Genomic DNA, 5906 nt, shown 5'->3' on the forward strand with positions numbered 1-5906 from the left:
TGTGTGAACCCTCACTCCATCCTCCTCACTCTGTGGGCCCCCTCTGGCCCACCACTCTCCATGCTCATTAGTATTTGTGCCTTCCCCAGGGCATGGGAGAATTCAGGCACTCCATTTCTCCAGTGCCTTCATGACAGAGGACTCAGGTAACATGCTACCTTGCAGACTCTCAGGTCCTCCTTCAGACTTCCAGAGGAGGATCACAGCATTCAGCGTCGCTCTTCCCTCAGCCCTTGGAACCGTCTTTTGATGAGAGACACCCACCAGCTTCTCTCTTTCTCTGGATTTATGTCTCATCTTCTCCTTGCCTCTCCCAGTTGGGAATCTTAATTTACTTGTTCTGACTTACAACCAATTCTTCAGCATCCACTGTTCAAGCTGCTATCTTGCTGTTGATGTTCAAAAGATCCCTGCTCTCACAATTGGACACTCTCTCATGTTTTGTTTTTTTTTTTCAAAGCTGCTATGTCTGGCAGGGATGTCAAATGTTTACTTTGACACTCAGAGGCTGAGCACTGAATCATATCTTTCCTTGGGAATTTTGGCAAAGAGGGGGTAGTGTGTCTAGCCTCAGCTAATCACCAACATGAGATTAGAATGGATGTACAGGTGGCACCAGAGGACAAAGCAATTAATATACAATATCACATGTACATATCACATATTTTGAAAATAAAATTGTCTCATTTTTCCTTGCCTAGAATTCTTCTCCAAACACATGCATACACATACTTACATCCAAGATGCTTCCAAAAATGGTTTTCAAAGCATACTTTGTTCTTGTCAAGAAGGGAAAGGAAAGAAACCAGTATTTATTAAGTGCCTGCTCCACGTGCCAGGCTCTTTTCTAGTTGTCTTTTTATAGATTACCTCTTTTATTTTTGCCAAGGAAGAAAAAGAACTGGTTTTCACATTGTCCCTAAGTGCACTGTTAAGTTATCCCTACCCTGCCCTGCAGAGAAATTGTGACATTCACCAGAATGTCCTTGTGCCAAAGCGCATCATAATTTTTCCCCCATGATTTCATTTCCACTTCCCTTGTTCAAGTTTGTAGCTGGCATTGGGAGCAGGCAGCAGATATTCCAAGAGGAATAATCAATCTCTTGGCAGAATGATCTAAAAGGGACCGGGGTGCGCACATTATCTCGTGACAGCTGATCTTGAGGTCAGTGGGGATTTAGGTTAGTCTCAGAAGCTACCTCAGAGCTCAGACTGGCATAAACCTACATCTTAATTACAAAGCTGATGTAACTTTAAGAAAGCCCTCTGACCCATATGATTTCATTCATTCAAAACATACTTAAGAGTCTACTATCTCCTAGAACGCAAAGGTCATCACATACCCAATATCCGCCTTCCAGGATTTCTTAGACTTTTTGTATTGTCCCAGACATTATCTGCTTCACATAAAAACAAGCATACAAGCATCTTCACATAAAAACAAAAATTTTAAACAAACAAATAATTTTTTTCATCTAAACAATGCTTCCCCATCGGATACAGCAAAGACTTTCTTTCCACTGAATTTTTTTTCTCCCATAGAATTAGCTAGTTTTCTGATTTAAAATTAGTTAGATAATCAGTGATTTTGGCATAATACAAGAAAGTCTCTGGCTCCATCACACTCTCTGTCCACTCTAGAAAGACCCAGGTCAATACCCGGGCTAAGTAAAACAAGAGTGTCCATCTCATGTTTCCGTCACCAAAGGTCCAAAGAGCATTGTCTTTGCTGGAGGAGATTTCCCAGAGTTTCCCACTTAAAAAAGTTATAATTAGTTTCTCCAGAATCTCCATAAGTGAATGAATAAATAAGCATAATATTAGTGGAAACAGGATAGGACTGATACTCATTAATGTTCCTGATGGCGTTTTAATTTGGTGCTTGTAATTATAGACATTTCTTTTTATTTAAAACAAATGTCAGTCAACAAATAGTTGTTGCTCTTCTTTGAGAATCTTATGGGATTCCATTAATCATGTTTTTGATTTATATCTTTCTTAATGGTCCAAAAGAAACAATTTAGAAACCCGTACCATAATTAAAACAGTCTCATGAGTACTCACGCCGAGCAACTCTAAAAAATGCCTTCCTTCTTTCTAATTTTATTAGTTAACTGATGTTCTGTTTTCCCTATTGTTTGACTATGGAAAATATTGCATGCAGGTGTCCAATTCATCACCACTATCGTTAAAATCTTTCAGTATGAGCTGGAACTATAAAATAGTGAGATTGACTCTCAATTTTGTCACACTATCATCATATTTTCCAAATTGTTTTCATTCTCTTTTAATAGCAAATGTCAAATAACTTAGAACTGAGAAATAGGAAGACACAAAATGTGAAAATAAAATGGGTCGAACTGGGCAAGTTGTCACCTGGTCTGCGGAGAAGACCCCAAAGGTTTAGAGGCAAAAGCTCCATGTTTGATTGGGGCTCAGCCTCTTCCTCACCATGGCCTGGGTCAGCCTGTGATGAGCTGCTCATTGGGGCGTTTCTTGTCCTGTGAGATGGAAACAATAGCTACTTCATAGAATTCTTGTAAAGTAAAAGAATTCATGAATAGTCTGGGACAGGGCCCAGAGCCATGCTAGGAACCTGGAAGGTACGTGGCCAGCTTCTCCCCCTGTTACCACCACCTCTACTGCTCTTCTCTCCTTTCCAATGTGCATACAGAGCTCCAGAGATACGGTGTTTTCATCATTATTATTATCATTTCAATCCAGAGAAATGGGGCTCCTAGCAAGTAGCTGGAGCACAGGAATCAGCTTCCGGGTGAGTAACAGCATTTGACATGAGGGAGGAACAGGGCTAAGGCCCCAGCCACCAGGATGCTGTGAAGGAATGAACTCCAATTCCCAGGAGGCGACCAGACAGAAACCACCGCAGGGGCCAGGCTGGGAGGGCCCTAGGATGCTGGATAGAAACCACACTCACATAGACAAGGATCGAGACAGAAGCCAGGAATCTGTGTTAGAGCACTTGAAGCAAAGTGGATTTTAGAGACAAAGAGAAACCCCTGTAAGTAGGATTCAAGCTCATGGAGGAGGAACTGGGGCTCGGGAATGACACAGGAGCCCACCCATAAGAACTGGTATATCCTAGTAGGGTCCCATCGGTAGCTAGCTGACTCAGTACTGAGTTGCACTCTCCAGGGAGAATTGAGCCTGCAGGCTGAAGGCCCCAGCTCTGGGGTGGAACTAGAAAATAGTCTAGACCTGCAAACTATTTCTTCAGATGCTATGAGAAGTTTCACAAACAAACAAATTTAAATGGATGTATTCTCTGCCTTCTAAGATGCTTATTGTGAAAAATGAAAGCCAACGGTAATAGCAGTACCGCTGGAGGGAAGATGCATTAGCCGTATGCCAGCAAAATAAAGAAAGAAAAATTTTATTTTTCATGAAAGGAGAAGAGTTCCATAGTGGTAAGGCAGATAGAGAGAGATTCTTGGAGTTAAGGGGCATTTCCAGTATTCAGATAGCAAGAGAGAAAGATAGGAGTGGACTATAGGAGAAAACTCACAGTTAGGAGTTTTTTAAATATGAAATACAGATTGAGAGAGTACGAAAGAAAATGCAGGAAGATCACCACATATTTTAACTAATTTTGTATAAGAAAGAGAGAGGATACAAAATCAGGAGAAAAAGATGTAAGAATCAAAGAAATTCAAAGATCAAAAGCCATGAAAATGAATGAATTCAGGGCAGCGGCCAGAAAAGGATTGCACTTTAATTATTTCTAGGACTGACAGCAACCCTCAACACCCTTGCTTTTGTTTGTTTGTTTGAGCCCCGGGCTATGGGGCTGCCCATCACCAAATTCATTGTGTCCACTCAGTAGGTGTTTACCCTCCCTCCACCTTGCTTCCCACTGGTGCTTTCTGCTGAGTTTCACTTCCCTCTGGGCACACGTGTCGGGTTTGCGGTGGGCCCTGACCTGGCTGAGGAGGGGAGACCATGCTGGGTAAATAAAGAGACTACACCAACTTCATGCGTCAAGTTAAGGAGCCTGGATAGCGTACATTGTCCCACGCCTAGTGGCAGACTGAGGCAATGCAGCACTGAGCCAATCTCTCTGGGGGCTTTTATACCCCAAAAATAAGATTAGAGGGAAAGCTTGGCCTCCAGGAAGGTGGGGTGATATGGAAAGAGATGAGGAAAATCTATTCTCTATTCCATGAGATAAAGGAATATCTGGACCGGTCTGATAATGGTGCATTTAGAAAAAAGGAGAGAGAAAGGTTTAGCCCCTCCAGGGCAGACATCTTAACTCCCCAATATAAACTGCTGATCAGTTCAAAAGATTTAGCCCAGCTAAAGGGCTTAGACCCTCCTTTCTGCCCGAGGGACGGTCCCAATGACTTCCCCCTGTCCAGGAGCCTTAGGGCTCCTTTCATCTTTCCTGGTCTCTAGGAGCTCCCAGGGTTGGCTGTCCACATGCCTTGTCCTGGATTGAGGCCAGGCACCCACAGAGAGATCAGCCTATCCACCTCCCCCATGTGTGCTCACTGGTTAGTTAAAATTTAATAGTGAGTACATGGGGTGTTTGTTTTTCCATTCTTGAAATGCTTCACTTATGACAATGGTCTCCAGGATTTTCATAGCAGGTATCCTCCTTGAATTCTTCATATGAACTCTTTAAAAGGCAGCATGTCGGCCGAGAGACCTGATCTCAAGACGGAGTTGGATTAGCTGGAGTTGCATTCTAGGCTGACCTTCCATTCATCCCTGTAAAACTTGATTTAAAAGCAATGTGCATTTATGTACTAATTGATCAATGCAGAGAAAAGACATATTCATGGAAACGGTCATCAATTCCATAGAAAGCACAGCTTGCCTATGATGAAAAATGCCCGCTAAAAAGCTGGCATATAGTAGCTATTTCAGAAATGCAAGCCACCCTCAGTTGAAGTGATGAGATTTTTATTCTATACATTATTTTACTCAAGCATGTGACATAAATTCTGTTGAAACTTACTGGAGAGTCTTCCCACATGCGCTTCCTAACTAAGCATGTGAACAGGACATTTATCTGGGTCAAGAGGTAAAAGCACTAAACTAGAAATTTGAAGACAAAAGTTTCAAATCCAAGCCCTATAAAGGTAAAAGTATGATTTTTGTGGAGTCATTTAACCTTTCCTTTCTTCTATTTTTTTATCTGTGAAGTAATGTCATGCCGTTCTGGTCCTCCACAAACCCTCGAAACATAACAGGTAATGTCTTAACCAGCCGTTTGATCCCTCGCATATGAAGGATGGTCACGAACATTCTCTATGTCCTCAGAGAGAGATTATTAAACTTTTATATTTTTTAGGATCTTTTTATTCCAATAAACTCCTGAGGCTGGGTCGAGATCATATTTGGATACAGGTTAGTGTATCCTATATTATTATGTATAAGTAAAAATTCAACATCTATTTTATTTTGAAAATCCATTTTACAACTTATTGTTGAAAATAAAAATTCTGTAAAGGAAGAGACTAATTTATTAACTCTTGTGCAGTCTATTAAAGGTATAAGTAATGACTTAGATTTTTGTTATACATAGTAATTCAGAATTTTGCAAGCACATTATGGCTGGAATAAATGTTAAGGTCTGAGATCCACTAAGTAAGCATTCTGCTTTCAAGTATACAGTTCCCTGGGAAGGCCTAGTAAGTGCACAAACAGACTTTCTATATTGTTTTTAAAGCCTGATACACTCCCAGCTGACTGTTAGTGAATGTTCGCAGGAAACAGGACATAATATTTATTTTTTTTTGCAGTTTTTGACCAGGACTGGGTTTGAACCCACCACCTCCAGTATATGGGGCTAGCGCCCTACTCCTTTGAGCTACAGGTGCTGCCCCATAACATTTATTTCTACCACATTTGATTTGCTTTTCCTCTCTGAATAAAAGGGAATA

The sequence above is a fragment of the Otolemur garnettii genome, unplaced genomic scaffold (assembly GCF_000181295.1).
Source record: "Otolemur garnettii isolate 467f Iridium unplaced genomic scaffold, OtoGar3 scaffold00086, whole genome shotgun sequence".
Classification (NCBI taxonomy): Eukaryota; Metazoa; Chordata; class Mammalia; order Primates; family Galagidae; genus Otolemur; species Otolemur garnettii.